This window comes from Grus americana, chromosome 1 (assembly GCF_028858705.1).
Source record: "Grus americana isolate bGruAme1 chromosome 1, bGruAme1.mat, whole genome shotgun sequence".
NCBI classification, from domain to species: domain Eukaryota; kingdom Metazoa; phylum Chordata; class Aves; order Gruiformes; family Gruidae; genus Grus; species Grus americana.
In genome coordinates this window covers 30,848,340-30,866,792 of record NC_072852.1, presented here as the reverse complement: position 1 = coordinate 30,866,792, position 18,453 = coordinate 30,848,340, and the positions used below count along the sequence as shown (strand labels likewise).

Below are 18,453 nucleotides of genomic sequence, written 5' to 3'. Positions count from 1 at the left end.
AAATACACTAAGTGCACAGCCTCCCCTCCGGCCTCCCCGGAGCCAGGGAAGCCCCTGGTCAGGTCAGGAGCTCAGGCTGGGATGAGAGCTACAGAAATGGGCTTCCCTTGCTGGAGATGAAAACATGCCTCAGAAACAAAACGTCCACCAGAGCAGTGATGTTCCCAAACACTTACAACAGTCAAATGTTAACTCTTATACTGTTAGTGCTAAAAAAAAATAGCCAGCTATTTTTTTTCCACTCAGAATCAATATATAATACTCAAAAGCCACTCAAAATGCTCATTCCTATAAATGCTAAAAATCCATTAACAATGTAGAGAGCAATTCAGCTATTCAACCCTGTGCTTACTGTATTTGAAAGTCTGAATTAAAATATTGCTTAATTCAGGCCATGAAACCCAGCAATAATGATTTTGATTCTCTGTATTGTAATATTCTTTTGGAGCTTAATTTTGAAGTTGAAGAGGAAAACGGCCTTCTACCAGTATCAGCAGGGCACGATGCACAACATTACTTAAGTGGCCTAACAGCAGTCTTGCTGCTATCAAACTTCTATCCATCTAGATAGGAAACCCCAAATCTCACAGCAAAGTAAAAAAACCCACCGACTCAGAGGCATGAAAACAAATCTTCACACATAAAAGCCAAAAGGAAACCCCACGGGTACAGATACACATACAAAGTAACTACTCTTCCAAAGAACCTGCAAGATTTTAAGTCACAAAAATCCATTTTGGCAGCTCTCGCCTGCTGTCGGAGGTCTCCCCAGCCACAGGCAGAAACTACGCTCAAACACAATCTAACCCATCATCCGCCGCCTGTGCTTGTCACATTGTTCATCAAAGGCAGCAGGAGAGATTAGCTGTCAGCAGCCAGGAAAACTGAAAATCCATTTGTGAATCTTTGCCAGAAAGTTCCTGTTTTTAAGAGTAAACCAACAGGATATGGTTTATACTATAGGAGCATGGCATGCACAAAAATGTACCAGAAGTACATTTTTGTCAAATCTTTCTTCAGAAGCTGAAGGCTTCAAAACTCACTGAATTCAACCCTCACTTCAATCATCTCTAAATCATCACTGTGCATAACCCACAGTCTTTATCTATCCCTTTGAAAAAAGCCTGTGAGATTGTGTGCCTGGTCAGTCCCTAAGAGTTTGATAAATAACATGCGACCAGTATTTGTAGCACTGAGCCTTCCCCCCACCCCCCCCACCCCCGCAAGGCATGTGTATTCAATCAATCTCTATTCATTTTGGTGCTCCTACTCTCCAAGGTATTTACACAGGAATAAAATACCCTGAGATAAGCACACTGAAATAAAAAGGGCTACTTTGGTTCCCCCATCATGATCAACTACACAATTTTTAAAGGGGGTTAGTTGCAAGACAGCATCTTTACATTGAAAAAGTTTGCCTAAGAGTTGAAAAAAGAAAATTTTTCAATTAATTCCTATACAAAGATCTAAAAATGAAAACAGCTTATTAACTATGAAGAGATTAAAATAAAAGCCAGCCTCCCTCTGGAATATCAATACAATGTGTATCTCAATTCCTCTGTAGCACTGGAAGGACAGATATCATTTTGGTCACCTTTCTAGCTTGCAAGAAACAAAAGTGAATTTTGAAGCCTGCCAAAATAGCACATACATACAGCCACTAAAAAAAATAAAGAATTAACAGAACTAGCATGCAAAACAAAACCAAACCCTTGTGTGTCATTACACTTGTGAAGTTTTATTTTTACACTCTATGCGATAAAGAGAATGACAGTAATTTTCTCCTTAAGAGCCAATATATCCTGTCACATTGTTATGATATGACTTTGCTGTGACATACAGTTTTTATTACTTAGTTACTAGATCTGTTAAAGGTTGGGATTTTTTTTTTAAAGAGAAGTTTAAAAAAACCCAAAAACTTTAGGACAAAAAAAGATTGAAATCTGACACAGTGTAGAAAATAGCTAGAATTCATTTTAGAGCACGTATGGAAGAAAAAAAAATTATACCTTGATATATCTTCTAGAAGGATAGCCTGCAGAGTACCAGAATAAGAAAGAAAGAAAGGAGGGCATCGCCTGTACCATTGAGCCAGGCAGCACATTCACCTGATCCACTCGCAAAACTCTATCTAGCTGGATTCTTGCAGAGGTCTTGGAGTGAGGTCAGGCTCAAAATAGGCAGCTTGCGGTCTTTAGCAATGCTGCTCAAAAGAAAAGAAAGCGCTTTGTAGAGTAGCAGAGAATTTAACGCAGAGCACAGGAATCCACAGAAACTTAACACACAAATGTTTCCTTGGCTAACTCTCTACTAATCAAGTCACGTTACAGAATTGGGACCAAGTCAGAAGGTGGCTATTCATGTCTTTTTAGTTCATCTGTGGGCTATATGCATAAGCAGGCTACAGGGAGGATAATGATTAAGTCATGGAATGAGGTAGTTACAGTTCCACCAGAGAAGATCCCAGGGTTCAGCAGTTCAGCTAAGACACAGGGTTCTTAACCAAGGCATGATATAAATTTGATATACTAAACCTCTTGCCCTTTCCTCCAATGACCACGTTGTTTGCAACACTTTGCAGATACTCCTTAATTCTTTCTCCTAGTTGTAAGTACATAATTAATCATTCTGCCATGACCATGGCTTAAGGTGTTCTCGACCTAACTTGAGAGCAGTACACATTTATCATACTCACAGAACTGGACTTTTTATATATACAGCATTCACCAAGTCACACGCATCAAACATGTACCAGTTTCAGTCTTACAATAGCAGTAGTCGGTGTGGTTATCACCTTCCCTCACTTCTACTGCAACTGGATCACAGAGACCTTACAACAGGAGGACGGACAGGAAATGAGAAATGCACTCTGAATATAGCTCACCTACGAATATCTGCAGTCTTTGCAGAGTCGCACGTCCCCAGGAAGCTAAGTATCAAAAGCACTTACATCTGGATACATTTTTTTTTTTGTCATTGTAGTACCTGAAGTTCATATAAATGTCCTGTTTGTATTTCAAGCACAAACATAATAATTGATGCCCTTTTCAATCACCTCTCAGCCATGGGAGAGGTGTGGAACTCCACAATAAAAGTTTGTAGAAGGATATATTCTCAGAAGTCTTTTAGAAACTGAGTTCAAATACAACAGCTGGCTGGCATTATTAATATTTTCTTGCTGCCAAAGGGTACTCAGAGGATAAGAAAGCAAGACAACAAGACAGGATGCAAAAACCTAATCTATACAGAAGGTGAAATCATATGGTGAGAACTACAGTAACATGCAATATTAAAGCAGCTTCGGGCTTAATGCCAAGCTTAAAATTTTTTAGAGTATCACAGGTGCAGTCAATCCCAAGTTATGAAATAACCCATTTCCATGAGAACTATAGAGCGATAATCAGAAAGAGAAGTGCCTTTATGAGATAACCAATTAAGTTACCTGCCTGTGATCAACTGCTAAAATTAATCATACATGCTAATATCTTCTTAATATTCTTCTTCTACATTTCAATAGAACAGAGTCAGTTCAATTAAGAATGTGACATAAGACCTTACAAAACATACTTTGTGTGTTTCACAAAGTTTTTCACTACAAGGACACGTGTGAATAATTGGAAAGAGGTTTCCAATCCTTACCTTCACATCAGACCACCACTACAATTACAAAAAAGAGGAAAGAAGGAATAACCTGATGGAGCTCTTACATTCAACTTCTCAAAAGAAACTTCATCTTTCTGCTCTCAACCAAATCACTGCCTGTCTGTACTCACTGTTGGACAGGTTTACATATGTAAGCACCTAGTCTATAAAAAGATCAATCCAAGCCCAAGGTCTTAATTAAAGCCTAAACTAATTTTTTTTGGTGCAGGAAGTCACTTTCTGCTGATCTAGAGAACAGATAGCATTGCTGTTCTAAAAAATAAAAGAAGATTCTTTTTCTACTTGCAACTAGTGCATTCAAATCTTAAACGTGAGTTACCATTATAAAGACGCATTTGAGAGACACCAAGAGCATGCTGGGTTTCACAGCCGGCGTGACTTTGTTTCAAAGATGAAAATGTCTCTCCACAAAGGGTGCAATGTGCCATGATGCTCAAGATGCCCCCCGTCACAAGTTAAAATTAAGCTCAACACTATGAAAGGAGACATGCAGTACACTGCAGTTCCTGGCTAAGTAGCAGGACATACACTCCCACATATAAAGGAATCAATAGCAGTAGAAGCAATATCTACAGCAACTACTAATACCTCAAAAATGAGCATTTGTACCACAATAGCAGACTCGGGCTTCACATAATAAAAAGCAGTCCTTCAACTGAAGAAAGAGGAAGGGAGAAAGGATGTGGAGTAAGAAATATAAATTACTTTAATAATTACTTGGCCATACTGCACGTGCTAAATGCTGGAGTCATGATGCCCCAACTGTCAGAGGTAGCATACGAAACAAACAGAAATGTGGTAAAAACACACTGGAAAATACCAGATTGGGAACTCTGTGTCAGAGGGACTGGTTTTGATGGGGAGCATGATGTTCTGATAGAAAAGGAATTGATTAGCTGGTAAAAGGGGGGGGTGGCCCACTTCAAAGTTTTGCTTGGGGGTATATTCTTAGAATTTTTATGCCTGAAATAACTGGAGATCTGCACCTAAGAACTAATGAGGCAGACATTGTTGTTCCTTTCCTCCTAACAGATGACCAGAAGGTATTATTGATTATTATTATTATTATTGATGCCAGATATTATCTGCTGTAATTGAAATCGGGTCCTCTCGGTGGCAAAAGCTTTTAAAGTTTTTATTCTGGATTTAGTGCCATTCTTTCACCAGATTGAGATTTTCAGGTACAACCATTTCAAGAGGTTTCTTTTTCTAGTCAACAGTTGAAAAAATAATCAAAAAAGCTGCAAAAATGAAGTCAGGAAGCTTGTAACATTATAAATCTATTATGTTAGTTAAAACAATCATTTATTGTTGCACTTTATGATGGAAAACTGAGCTTTGTTTTATGCAGTTTTTTAGCTGATGAGTAATGATGTGTATATATTACTTTTGAGGAAGGCTCTGATTCAGTGGCCTTCATTACAGAAATGTAAAAAACTACCCTTTGATATGTACTTTTAGATAGCAAATACAACAGACATCTGGCACTATAAGCTGCTGCAGAAAATGCAACATTAGAGAGAGCAAGCACATCATCAGGACAGCCATTAAAAAAAAATCAGACCAACTGACTTTACCCAGGATACTGTTTGTAAACTCATGTTTGAAGCTACTAACCAGTGGATCAATGCAAGCATCCAACAGCACAGCTGTCAGTATTTTGTGGCACAGGGATCTCCTAAGCCAGACATGGTATTTCTGTATTCAAGAACCATTGATGGATTTTTCTTCTATGAATTTGCCTAACCAGGCTTTACATGCATCATAATGTCAGTGTCCATAAACTCTCAGTAAGCTTTCCAGTTCAAATATGCTTCATGGAAAGAAAAAAAGTCTTCCTTTTGTTTCACAGTGCCACTTAAAATTTCATTTCATGTCCCCTTGTTCTTGTGGGAACATTTGAACAAGCAATCTCTTGTCGTCCTCTCTGCACTTCAGCCACAAATTTTCCAGGACAAAGCTTTTTCTCCTCAAAAGCAGCTGAAGAACCTTTTCAGATTTCTAAATAGGCAGAATTTTTTAAAGCATAAACAGAGAGGCATACAACTTTGCTAATGCAGAATGGCCAAAGCTTACTGTAAAGGGCCATCACATGCACTGAGCTTTGCCTACATATGAATTGATCTGGATGGAGTGACACGATAGCATAGCTACACACTCAGGCTTCTAATACACGAGTTAATTCGGGCATCTGTTCAGTAATGCATTGTGCTGCCTACAGATACCCTAGGAGGCTTGCTGCAAACCAAAAACAAGCTAATGAAGACAGCGACAGAAAAGCAGAGAGGGGATGAGGGGGGAATCAATCTAATCTCCTTTCAATAAACACATATGAATGTTAGTTTCAATAACAGAAGCGATCCTTAAATCTCTTGCAGATTACTGAGGATAAACACTCTCAAATTTATATTGAAATGAAAGAATGCGAGTTCTCTTGCCTGTACATGTACACCACAATTAAAAAGATCAAACACATAGCTCAGATATGAGAGTCCAGGACTCCTGAGCCACGTGTGGCTTTTGAACATCAAGTGCTGCTCAAGCACAGTAGTCAATTGTTCTTAAGAGATGAATGCTTGTGTGGAATTTTCCTAATAAGAACATTTATTGAACATCAATGAAGATACCTGAAGGCACATCAAAAATCATCAAAAAAGTTCGTATCAATGTCCAAGCTTTGAAAATACTATATAAAGTAGAATACTTATATATAAGTGTTCTTCACTTGTCTCAAAACCAAAACATCTGGAATTCCTCCTGCTGATAGCACTGGTTACCTATAAAGACAAGGCAGATGCCAAGTCTGAAACAAAGGACGCAGAGCTGCACAGACCATATTCCCTCCTGCACTGCTTTCAGCATTTGAATTCAGCACAGTAATCGCTTTCAAATCCCTGATTACAATGCTGTCAAAAACCATAGGGCAATTCTGACATAATCAGTTTAGCATGACTCTCTGAACATTTGTCAAGCTCTCCTCATCCTGCATCTCAGCTACAGTAGGAACCTCATCATCTCTTTGATAATAGCCTGATCAGTTCTCCCAATACCTGCAAACATTTTTGCTAACTCTTTCCTTTGGGAGCCCTAACTATTAGGCACTATATCTTAGAAAAGAACACTATAAGTAACAAGTGATGGCACCTATTTTCTGTTGAGAATGGTTGCCAATCTAGAACACCAAAACTGGAATAATCCAGCATGTACCACCAGCATCCCTGTCCTTGCAGTTATGAGATTTCATTAACCATTTTTCTTCTATCAAATAACAAGTTATGCCCTTTGTATTTCTTAAACTCCTGCTGCATCTTGTTATGTCTAAATCTTGTCCCTGCTAAGAGTAATTTCTTGATTTGCATTAGTTCTGGAACCAGGAATTTAAAAGTAAAAATAAAGTAAAACAAACAGTTCTTTACAAGTCTAGAAAACCTAGTACCCCTTAGAGTCTATGAATAGATGATACAGCTCCTACCTGTGAATTTTCTCAGGAGTTTCCTTCTCTACAGAGAAGGAATGTCAAAGTCAAATCTGTCAGATGCATCATGGTAGAAGGCAAGTTGGAACCAGTACAAGCAGGTATAGATATCATGCATTCAATCGAATTATAATAAAGGAATCAGCTGGTCTCACAATTCTCTGCTGTAGAGCTACAGCTGCAGTATCGATACACTAAGACTGCCACAAACAGTAAGTGTGGATTAAGTATCATTTTCCTTCATCACTTGGAAACAGCAACCGCTTAAAAATCCAGCTAGTAGGAAGGAGTAAGTGGAAAAAAGTAGATTACATTAAGATGACAGTATCTATGAGAACAACTTTTTTTTTAGTTAAAAATTATTCACTATGACTTTTAAGACTATTTCCAAAGTTCTAAGCATTTTAAAACTTTGTTGGGTAATTATCTTAATTTTTAATAGCATCATCAAGGAAAAGAGTTATTGCTATTTAACTTGGAAAAGTCTTCACGTTTTGTTCATAGCCTTTGGGATTGAGAAACCAAAGTTTCTGATTAAAATCAAATAAACCATTGGGGGTTTTTTTGTAACTTCCTGCAAGTGCCAGGTAGGTAAAGAAGGGAGGTTAATGTATTCACAGCACAAGTGCATCATCTGAGGTCCATGGAATCCAACAAAGCTCTGTGATCGCAGATATCAGATCTCATGACAACTCTTCAGTGCATTTTGGACCTCATTAAAGCATGAGGTGGTGCTGACCAAAACCTCCAAAAAATTAAACTTGAGAGACAAAGTTCTACATGATTTCAAATCCAGATCCATTGTGATACTTTTGTACAAGCCAGAAGGTTTGCTGGCTACCTGTCATAGCCCTACAAAGCCAGCAGAAATTGAACGGGAAAATTAAATGCCTCACATAATTATAGACACAGGAGATATCTCCCAGAAAACACTGAACTTTTTTCAAAATAATATGAAGACGATTATTTTAATGTAGGCCTTGAACAGCTGAGTACGTCCTTACAATTTCATGCTGTCTTAATGCAAGAATGCTGGGTATGGTCCAAAGTCTAGTGACCACACATTTTCCCATTCTCCTCTTTTCTCCCCAAAAGCATTGTAACACAACGCGCTGCTCTGAACTTGGGGGACATAATTTCACAGCCTTTAACAAACTGCAAGTAGTACCGTGCAAACCCAGGCTCAGCAGAGCTGTAGCCTTGTGACCTGTAAAGAAAACCAGAGCGCTGTGCCAGCTGCAGCATTACTCTTCACCAACTATCAGAGCCACCCAAGGGGAACAGTTAGACAAGAGTACAGTAGCTGAGAAACTCCATGTGTTTGGTATCAAAGAGTCTGGCAAACGAGACTGGTTTCTTCTTAATATTTCACTGTTTACTCCCATTCAAGTAATAAATAGCATTCAGGGAAGCCAAGAAAAACAGAGCATAAGTTTTATTCACTAATACAAAAAAGACAGAGCACACCCATCTTCCACAATAAATTTTTTTATAACAGACAGGTCCATCAAATGGCCTTACAGATGAAAAACTGTCCAGTTTTCTTCTATTTCCTTTGGAAAAGCAGGGTTTAACTCTGTACTTGACCTGCCATCGGTGGAAGACAATAAAAAACCATCACTGTAAAACCAATGGCACTCACACACACACAAAAAACCCCCACAAAAAATCAACACATGCTGCAATTTTCAATGCCATTACTTTTCAGCTTGTCTGGTATCATTATATTTCAGATGAGTTTTGCCCTCCTGGTAATCTGTATTTCTCTGACATTATAAATTTCATTATAAATGTAAGTATTTTCACTTTACCACTAAAATTTCTGTTTATTTTGCCTTTAACCTACCTGCAACATTCTCTCTAGTATTTTGTAACTCAAGAAATTATTCTGCTTTCGTAAACTACGAGCCTTAACACATTGCTACTTACAAGGCATATTTATTAAATGTCAATTTTTGACGTACATCAAAAATTATTGGATTATGGTTTTAATCATGAGTAGTCATTTCTTCAGTAATGAAACAAAAACCCTACCAACTTATGCAATAAACAAATTGTGCAATGTAGCTAACATTAAAAATAAACTGTAATTGTGAGCTTCTGTAGCCTGTCCTAGAGGTCAGTGAGTTCTCTGCAGAAATGAACTCAGGATCAGAACACCTCTTGAAAGACCAGACCATTTGGCAAGGTGTGGAATTAAGTGCAACCAAGGAAGACAATGATTACAAATCACCTACAAGTACCCGGGCACATGTTTTTTACCTTAAATGAGGCAGAACTTTCTTGATCTAGTGTAATTGAGAGGCATTTCAAACACACTGGAATACAGCTATCGGGGCTAGTAAAGCAAAACTACTTTCTCCTGTGAAAATCCTCAGAGACCGCTGAATGCAAGTTTAAACATCCCACACTGGTTTTAAGCTGGTTTATTAGGTTTAATGGTTCAAAATAACTACTGTACATTTCAGCCTGATTTCAATATTTCAGCCAGCAGAATTTAGTGTATTTAGCCCTGTGGAGTTTCATCACTAATCCTTAATCTCCGTAAAGTTAAAACTTCAGGAATATTTAACATAATCCCACAAGTATCATAAAATGTATGACCAAACAGAAATGTAACAAGTGCATACACTTTTTTCTGAAAAAAATAAAAAACCCCAAAACTACTTGTTTATATACTTTTAACAGGATCTCTGTGGTGTTATGCTGCACTTTCAGAAGTGCAACTGCAGGATCCTCTTGAAAAATCAGAACATTCACATTCTGCTCATGCTTACTTAAGCACAGTGCCTATTACTCCAAAAATCAAGGGTGAAGAGAGTTTAGGTTCTGTTTATAAAAGTGCACAAGAGCACGAGAAAAATCTATCTGAAAAGTAGGCACAACCAATTAGGATAATAACGATTGCTGACAAGAGGGCAATTGTTATGTTTGATGTGATGGGGGAAGGAAGTGTACGAGCAAACGGTCCTCTAAATGTTTATATTATGATTCACTGATGCACCAGAACATTTATCTTTTTATGTACGAGTACTTCAAGAGACAAGATTATTCTTTTGTTTAACACATTGAGAGAGTCACTAAAAATAACTGCCATTGTAACAGTTCTCTCCTTACCCATTCCTATAGATTTGGCACAGAAGCCTAGGAATACATTTGAGATACCACAGGTCCTGGAGAGCCTAGAAAAGTGATGTATTTCTAAGAAATTAGTACTAGGAGATACATGTCGTCATCTGGAACCATGAAATACTTCCTGAGTGAAACTAATCAAGGTCTTGACAACTGACAAGGCAGTCCCAGCCAAACAAGAAATGGGTACTACTTTTCTTTTAGTATTAAGGAGTTTCCCCATCCTTCTCCAGATGAAAGGGGGCACAAAGATGATCAGAGGGATGGAGCACCTCTCCTATGAGGACAGGCTGAGAGAGTTGGGGTTGTTCAGCCTGGAGAAAAGGCAGCTCCGGGGAGATCTAATTGCAGCTTACCAGTACCTGAAGGGGCTACAGGAAAGCTGGAGAGGGACTGTTTACAAGGGCATGGCATGATAGGACAAGGGGTAATGAGTTTAAACTAAAAGACAGTAGATTTAGATTAGATATTAGGAAGAAATTCTTCCCTATGAGGGTGGTGAGGCACTGGAACAGGCTGCCCAGAGAAGCTGTGGATGCCCCATCCCTGGAAGTGTCAAAGGCCAGGTTGGATGGGGCTTTGGGCAACGTGGTCTAGTGGAGGGTGTCCCTGCCCATGGCAAGGGGGTTGGAACTAGATGACCTTTGAGGTCCCTTCCAACCTAAACCATTCTATGACTCTATGAAAGAACCTACTGGATTCTTCCTTGAAACTCTTAAAAAAAACCACAAGAAGTAAAAACTCTGTTGTAAACAAGAAAAATGAGCAGAGACAGGTAAAAAGGCTTCTGTCAGCCCGGAGTCTGCCAGCAGGTCAGGAACAAAGCTGAAATAAACTAACTCAAATCAAGCAGATTTGCAATCTATCCACTTCTCCATTAAGCTACATTATGTACTTGTTTTTCACTGAACCGATAGACTTAAAGGAAAAGAAGCTGCCAATCTTCTCTTGAAAGGGCCATGGACATGGCAGAGGATGAAAAGAAATGAAAGTCAAGGCAAAACCAGCAGCAAAGAAGAGAAGAGCCTCCTCCCAGGGGGCTGCTGCCCTGGAAGGGACGGCTCCCAGGAAAGGACAGCTGACAGCAACTCCAGGGCTACACTTGGCCATAGCGCTGCAATTCATCAAGAGGGCTATCACATCACACGCAGCTGATAAATGATTTTAAATTAACGTAATAATTCTATTTTCTTAAATACGGTTGGGGTTTTATTTCCTACAATTAATAGCCTCCTGGGGACCCAGACAGAATAACAAAGGCCTCACGGGATTAATCCAGCATCTGAGGTAAGGAGAGAGCAAAGTTGTATCTTCCTCCCATGCTTGAAAAGCCCTTCTGAAACAAGAATATGAAACTTGAGCAGAAGACCCCTTGCAAAAAGAAATTCTATAAATAAGTACATTTTATGTAAATGAACATTTGCTAAGTGATAAACCACATTGATCATACCTTTGGTTCTTATGCATGTGGTTAAACAAATTATTTGGTTAGGTAGTAGAGTGTGAATGGTTTTTTTCAATTGCACAGCCATTAAAAATTTTATTTTTAACGTCTGCCCTCAGAAATTGGTTCCAAATTTATTGGGCTTTTTGCTTTTTTGTTCGAACACTCTTAGAAAGGACATATTGATTCAGAAACTAATTGGCAGGAATAAATAACCTAGACCTTACCATTGTCGATTATAAAAACCAAAACAGTAATTACATATGTGACTGTATCATAAAGTATCTTGTCAGTGTCCTGCAGTTAACGCATAAAATTGCACTGTCCAGAGAAAGTGAAGACAGATGGCTGCAAATTACCCTGGGAATTCCTTACATGAGGTTTTCTGCTCTGCTGTGAACACTAACATCTCCAAAAGCAAATTATTCCTTAAATAAATGTTGATAAAAATCATTTACCACAAGTAAATACTCAGTTTTCTTCTTTCAAAGATCAAGTCACAGCTGTATGGTGCTGCAGGAAGAAAGCAGTATTGCCCAACAGCAATGACTGTGCTGAGGAATCTAGCAGGCAAAAAAAAAAGTGAAGAAACCATGGTTCCCACTAATTTAGCTGAAGAAAAGTCTGGCAGTAACATTACCCATAAAAGCTGGAGCAAGATACACCAAGCAGATAAGTCGGAGGTTTTATCTGTATCAAGAGGACCACCTCTACCCTGTCCTATCCTGTGCTCTACCTCAAAGGTCAATGCTTCAGATAATGGCTGTAGCTGCCACCATGACGATAAGCAAGCAAACCAAAAACCTACACTTAAGGTATAAACAAAACTGCTTAATCAGAGTCAGCTTGTGCCAAGCGGCACATGAAAACCAATGCATAGTATGTTCAAAGCTTCAAAGCGTTTATAAAACCAATTGCTGCAGTACACTGAAGTTCTGCCACTATCAAAACCCATGGTGAAGCCCCCACTTGCACATAGTTCTCTTCCACATTTTTGTAACAAATGGAACAAGAACCACCAGAACAGATTCTGGTTAGAGAAAGACAAGAAGGCTCATCAGGGGCATACATCATCTTCCACTGCACTAAGGAACCAAGCTTGGAATAGAGATCTAACTGACAAGATATTACAGAGGTATGCAAGTGTTTAAGACCTGGAAGTGTTTAAGACCAGGTTGGATGAGGCTTTGGGCAACGTGGTCTAGTGGAGGGTGTCCCTGCCCGCAGCAGGGGGGTTGGAACTAGGTGATCTTTGAGGTCCCTTCCAACTCAAACCATTCTATGAGTCTATAAAATCACAAACAATATGGGAAAATAAACATGGAATTATTATCCCTTTCTCCTCAAAGCCTAATAACTGCAAGGAAAGAACAGTAAGGCAGTGGATTTTAAGTGAACCAAATAATATTTTTGCAAAGGCACAATCAAATTATGGAACATCATTGTCACATAACCCTGTGAAGGTCAAAAATAGGAGAAGTTTTAAAATAGGGTTACAGATATTGGAGGACCTAAGTACAATAGTCCTAATGCACCCTTTGGCTTTGGAAGTCTCTAAAAGCAATGGTTAAATATACACTTTCCTTATTTCTTACACACTTTCCCAATAGAGGATTAATGGACAGGTAAGAGACATGTGTGGCTTGATCCAGCTTGACAGTCATTCAGTTCCTATACTCCACCAAGCAGTTTGATATCTACTTCATCTTAAGTAGCGATATACAGGTGTTGAAAATTAATAAATTAGATGATCAGTAGACTGCAAGGATGTTTTTAAAATGGAGTGAAACAAGCCCTTAACTGATTAGATCAACATCATGTGGCATATCTACTATACAGAGATTTCTTCCTTTTAAACAAAAGATTTTCAAAACCACTGAAAAAAAATCAGCTGCTGAGAGCCAAGCCAAATGCTGCATCTGAAGATGGTTAAGCAAAAAAATACTTTAAAAACAACATTAGCTTTTGTTAGACTTATCTGGATTTAAAATAACTGTACAATTTAGTACTTCTGCATTATTCCTTTCCCCTCTCTCAAAAAAACAATTTACCTGAGATCTCTGAATTTAAGTAGCTGAGATACGAACTCAAATGTAGAATCACTGAGAGCACCACACATGAATAAACACTCTTTTGGATTTGACTCAGCAGCAGGTTTTGATCCATATTATAATGGTACTCACTAATTAATCTACTACAGGTGTGTAAATAATTGATAACACACCTAGCCTGTAATGGGTTTAGTCTTCCTAACAGCAAATTGAAGAGACCAAATCAAAGAAAAAAATAATACTTTATGGAGTAGGAAAGCATTTGCAACCCAATACACAGTTAAACTTGGGGAGGAAGAGGAAAGTAAGAGGCACACCAACACTTGCAACATTGCTTCTAACTTTAAGCAATTTAAATATAGTATATTCAACTCAAATGTGCAGTTTATTAACTCTAAAATTACCATCCCAATTAAAAGAATCCCTTTTCCACTTCACTAGGATTATCTAAAAGGTCAGCCAACAATCACTGCTGGGCTCACACTGAAATTCATTAGTTCCAGCCAGCAGCAATGTTAATGGATATGATAATTACACTCATTGGTGGTTTGGTTACTTCTTGTGCCAAAAAGAGATACCATTATGTGACCAACATAATCCTACCTAATCCTTGAAGGCTTGCACATAAACCACTGAAGTGTCACAGAAAATAAATTATATATTAGTAGAGTCAGTGAAGTAAACTTATGACTTTTCATACCTGTTTTCTAAAACATATGGAAATTAGACAATTTTATGCTTTTAGTCTCCAAAATAATTGGAGATGTCAAGAGACCTGAAACAGAATATTCTTGCTCAAGTAGATCTTGTGGAATTTACAGCCTTTATATTTCAGCTGGATTAGACATGAGATGAGACAAACTATGAATTTTATTTGGAAATACCCCTACCAACAATTCACCTTTTCTGAAAAAGGTTAGCATACTGATTATGAAATTAGATGTGTTTATTTTCATCTGCCCTATTGTTTCTATTTTACTGTTTGAATTCCTTCCCCTCCTTTTTTCTTTTTAAGAACTGAAACAACCACCACCATTGGCACATAGCAAGCAACAACCAGTAAAAGGAGTGACCAAACAGTGATGGATGAATTAGAATTAAAAGTTAAACTGAAGAGATCTTTAATTTTTGCCTTTGTAAAAGCAGCACAGTAGACAGGACACAGAGAGGGCCTGATGGTAAGCGTGAAGATTGGTCTCCATTACAAATACTAAACTGATTAACGGAATTATTGTAATGTAGGGCAAGTACCTGCCAAATAAAGACTAAAATATCATCTTAATGATTCAACCTTGCAATTTGCTTTGCCCAGGTAGGCTTTTGAGCTATGAATGTACTCTATCAGGACTAGGGATTTACATAAAATATTCACAGTTGGCCTGGTTTCATCAATGTTCACCCTATTTAAAACTTGTATGGCTAGGACTGGGAAGTTGAATTAGGTGACAGGACAATGGGCGCTCTGGCTTTCATGATTTAGGGTGGGGTTTTTTCTATTTAATAATTATTAAAGTATATTTAATTTATTCCAAAGTTATTGAAAAAAGGAAAAGTCTCTGGTTTTCACAACACAAAAGCTGACCAAAGTATAGTAAAGCAAAACCTGGAGCAATTCAGATAGATGTATTTTATCTCATGCCTCTTGAATTTACAGTAGTACTGAATGAGAAAGATGTTTTCCAGTTTTGACTCCTCCCTTATTAAAAAACTCTTTCCATCTTTGGAATCGTATCTTCTGCAATTTAGAACTTCATACTTAATTCAATTTTTTTCAACTATACAATTAATAATGCACAGGAATTGATAATTTATGTTTTTCAAAATTATGGATTATTCATAAACTACAACACAGGACCCATGTATAATTACATATGTGATTTCTATTGAAGTAGCTTGGAGGAGAATCATAGAATCTTTAAGGTTGGAAAAGACCTCTAAGATCATCAAGTCCAACCATCGACCCAACACCACCATGTCTACTAAACCATGTCCCGAAGTGCCATGTCTACATGTTTTTTGAACACCTCCAGGGATGGTGACTCCACCACCTCTCTGGGCAGCCTGTTCCAATGTCTGACCACTCTTTTGGTGAAGAAATTTTTCCTAATATCCAACCTAAACCTCCCCTGATGCAACTTGAGACCATTTCCTCTTGTCCTATCACTTCTTACTTGGGAGAAGAGACCAACACCCACCTGGCTACAACCTCCTTTCAGGTAGCTGTAGAGAGCACAAGTGGCAAAATAGCCACTACTAGAATCATAAAATCACCTAGGTTAGAAAGGACCCTTAAGATCATTGAGTCCAACCATAAAATATACTGCACTATACCAGTTTCTCAGTAGACTAATTAACTCATGCCTAGTGAGCACACGAAGGTATCTAACCTTAATTTTGGTATCCAATAGAGGTCTTTCAGAGTCACTTTGGTACCTCTCCAAGACACTAGATTCTGCCATACAGTCATGAATACCCAAACGTCAGAGCGGCTATGGTTCACGTATGTGGGGTTTGCTTTTCTCATATTTCTAGTATAACTAAGATGGGAAAAAGCAAAGACACTACCAGACTTTGTCATAGCTGTGGTGACAAAAAGAATACTCTGGCAATGACTTACAAATTTTTGGTGCAGGACAAATTTTTCCAGTTGAGTTTGCCTTGGAATTAATAACAAACTGACTGCCAAAACAGCTGGTGTCAACCTGCAGCTGCTGTATTTTGCCTAATATAACTCAGAAACTTAAAAACATGAAAATAAGACAGTACTCTCTTACATAATAAATTAAAAAAAACAAACAACAAAACAACCCCTAACACCACCACACAAACAAACCAAATGACAAACAAGAATCAGTAGAGGAAGAATGAATCAAGGACTTAACCAAAGCCTTACGTTGAGAAACTGTGTATTATTCCCAGTAAAACAAAGGTGGTAATGTAAACACAAGTGCTAAAACTACTGTAGCAACGTAGAATTCACTGGAATTCTTAATCGCATCATAAGACTCTAAAGTAGGTCACAGCAAGCTTAACAAAATTTGACAGAAAGCAAAGACTAAGGGGTAATAGTATGCAAATCACCTTCCTTGCAAAGTTGATACTTCTTCCCTCCGCCCTTTCATTTTGACCAAGCTTCAACTACAAAAGGATCCATTGTCTCTGCAGAGGAATACTTATGTACATACCTTTAAAAACAAGTATTAATGACAAACCATGTGCTTTTACTTCTAATTGATGTAGAATTCTTTCAGTATTTATTCTTTCTTTAGTGATTTACAGCTGCTCAGTATTATCTTAAATGCTATGATTAGAAGGTACTAAAGAGTCTGAATACATTATATAGAAATCCTAGTTCAAAATATACATATATTTGTCATTTTTTTTAAGTTATACTCTCAGAACTCAGGTCTAATAGAGAAGTTAATCTAATTTTTGCACAGAAGTATTTTAGAACAAATGTCAATTAAACTATGTATTTGTGAAAGGTAAAGATGAAAATACCACAATTATTTCTTTGTGAGCAACATTTGTAAGTAAAATTTATGTAACCACGTTTACCTTAATGTTCAGCACATCCTGAAAATTATGTTTATTGGTAAAACAAAGAAAAATGATCCAAGAATGAAAAATGTCTGCAAAGTGTCTGGCTTCCTTACATTACAAACTGTAATTATGACTTTCAGTACTTAATATGCTTAACACTTCGTAAGTTAAATAATTAAGTGAAATGCATCTCTTCTCTATATTCAATGACTTAACAAGGATATTTAGGATATTAGAACTTTAAAACAGTTTTGTTTTGTCCAAGGGAAAGCCAACACTTGAGGATAAAATTCTTCATTAAAAGTAAAACTCTTGTAAACAGCTCCCATATCACATTCTTAAATCCGAAAGGTATGTTCTGTTAGTTATTGTATCTGGTGTTTTTGTTTCCAGCTCAAATGTTTCAGATTTCACCCTGGGAAGAGAATTGCACTCATGATATAATCAGTTAAAAGATGCTACTGCACCAACACTGCATCCAACATAGCACATTAATCTTATTCTAGATTATTGTACCCAGGAAATAACTAACTCTTGCCAAGCAGCTTTTATTTTTTTCATTTTATTTCTTTACACTCTTTTTTAAAACAACATTTTCCAGACTTTGGTACTGTATACTTGTGGGGCTCACGAAAGAAAAGACAAAAATGGTTATGGTAGGGAAAATTACACTGGATATAATACAGTGACTAGGTGAAACCATGTGTCTTAAAATTTGTGTTTTGTTTTCTCAAGTGCCACAGTACTAGACTCACCTTTATTGTCAATATACAGCCATGTTTTCAGATGTTTGCTTTGTAATCAAGGTAGCTGTATGTAAGGGAATCTTCCAAACCCAAATCTTCCTTAAACTGCTAGAAAAGAACTTCTTAACACTGTTTAATGAGGCTTAAACATTGAGTAAAACAAGTGTAACAGTTTCAAGTATCTGTCTATCCTTCCCCAGGTTAAATCATGAGTGCTTTCTCCATTGCTAAGAGGTTGGTGACATGTGTTAGCCAACTGGCCTTTGAGTCCAGAATGGGAATCAAGGATCATTAAACTTCTTCATTAAACATGATTTCTGTCTGTGGAAACCAGAGTTTGTTGTAAAGGGAAAAAATTCCAAGACAGCATAATTTTTGTCAATTATTAATGCAGATTCT

At 37.6% G+C, this 18,453-nt stretch overlaps 1 protein-coding gene across 6 annotated transcripts in view; it reads right to left on the bottom strand.

The window, feature by feature from the left end:
* DOCK4 (dedicator of cytokinesis 4) overlaps positions 1-18,453 on the bottom strand; it is a 260,824-nt gene that overhangs the window by 169,824 nt on the left and 72,547 nt on the right. The gene's annotated exons all lie outside the window — the stretch shown is intronic.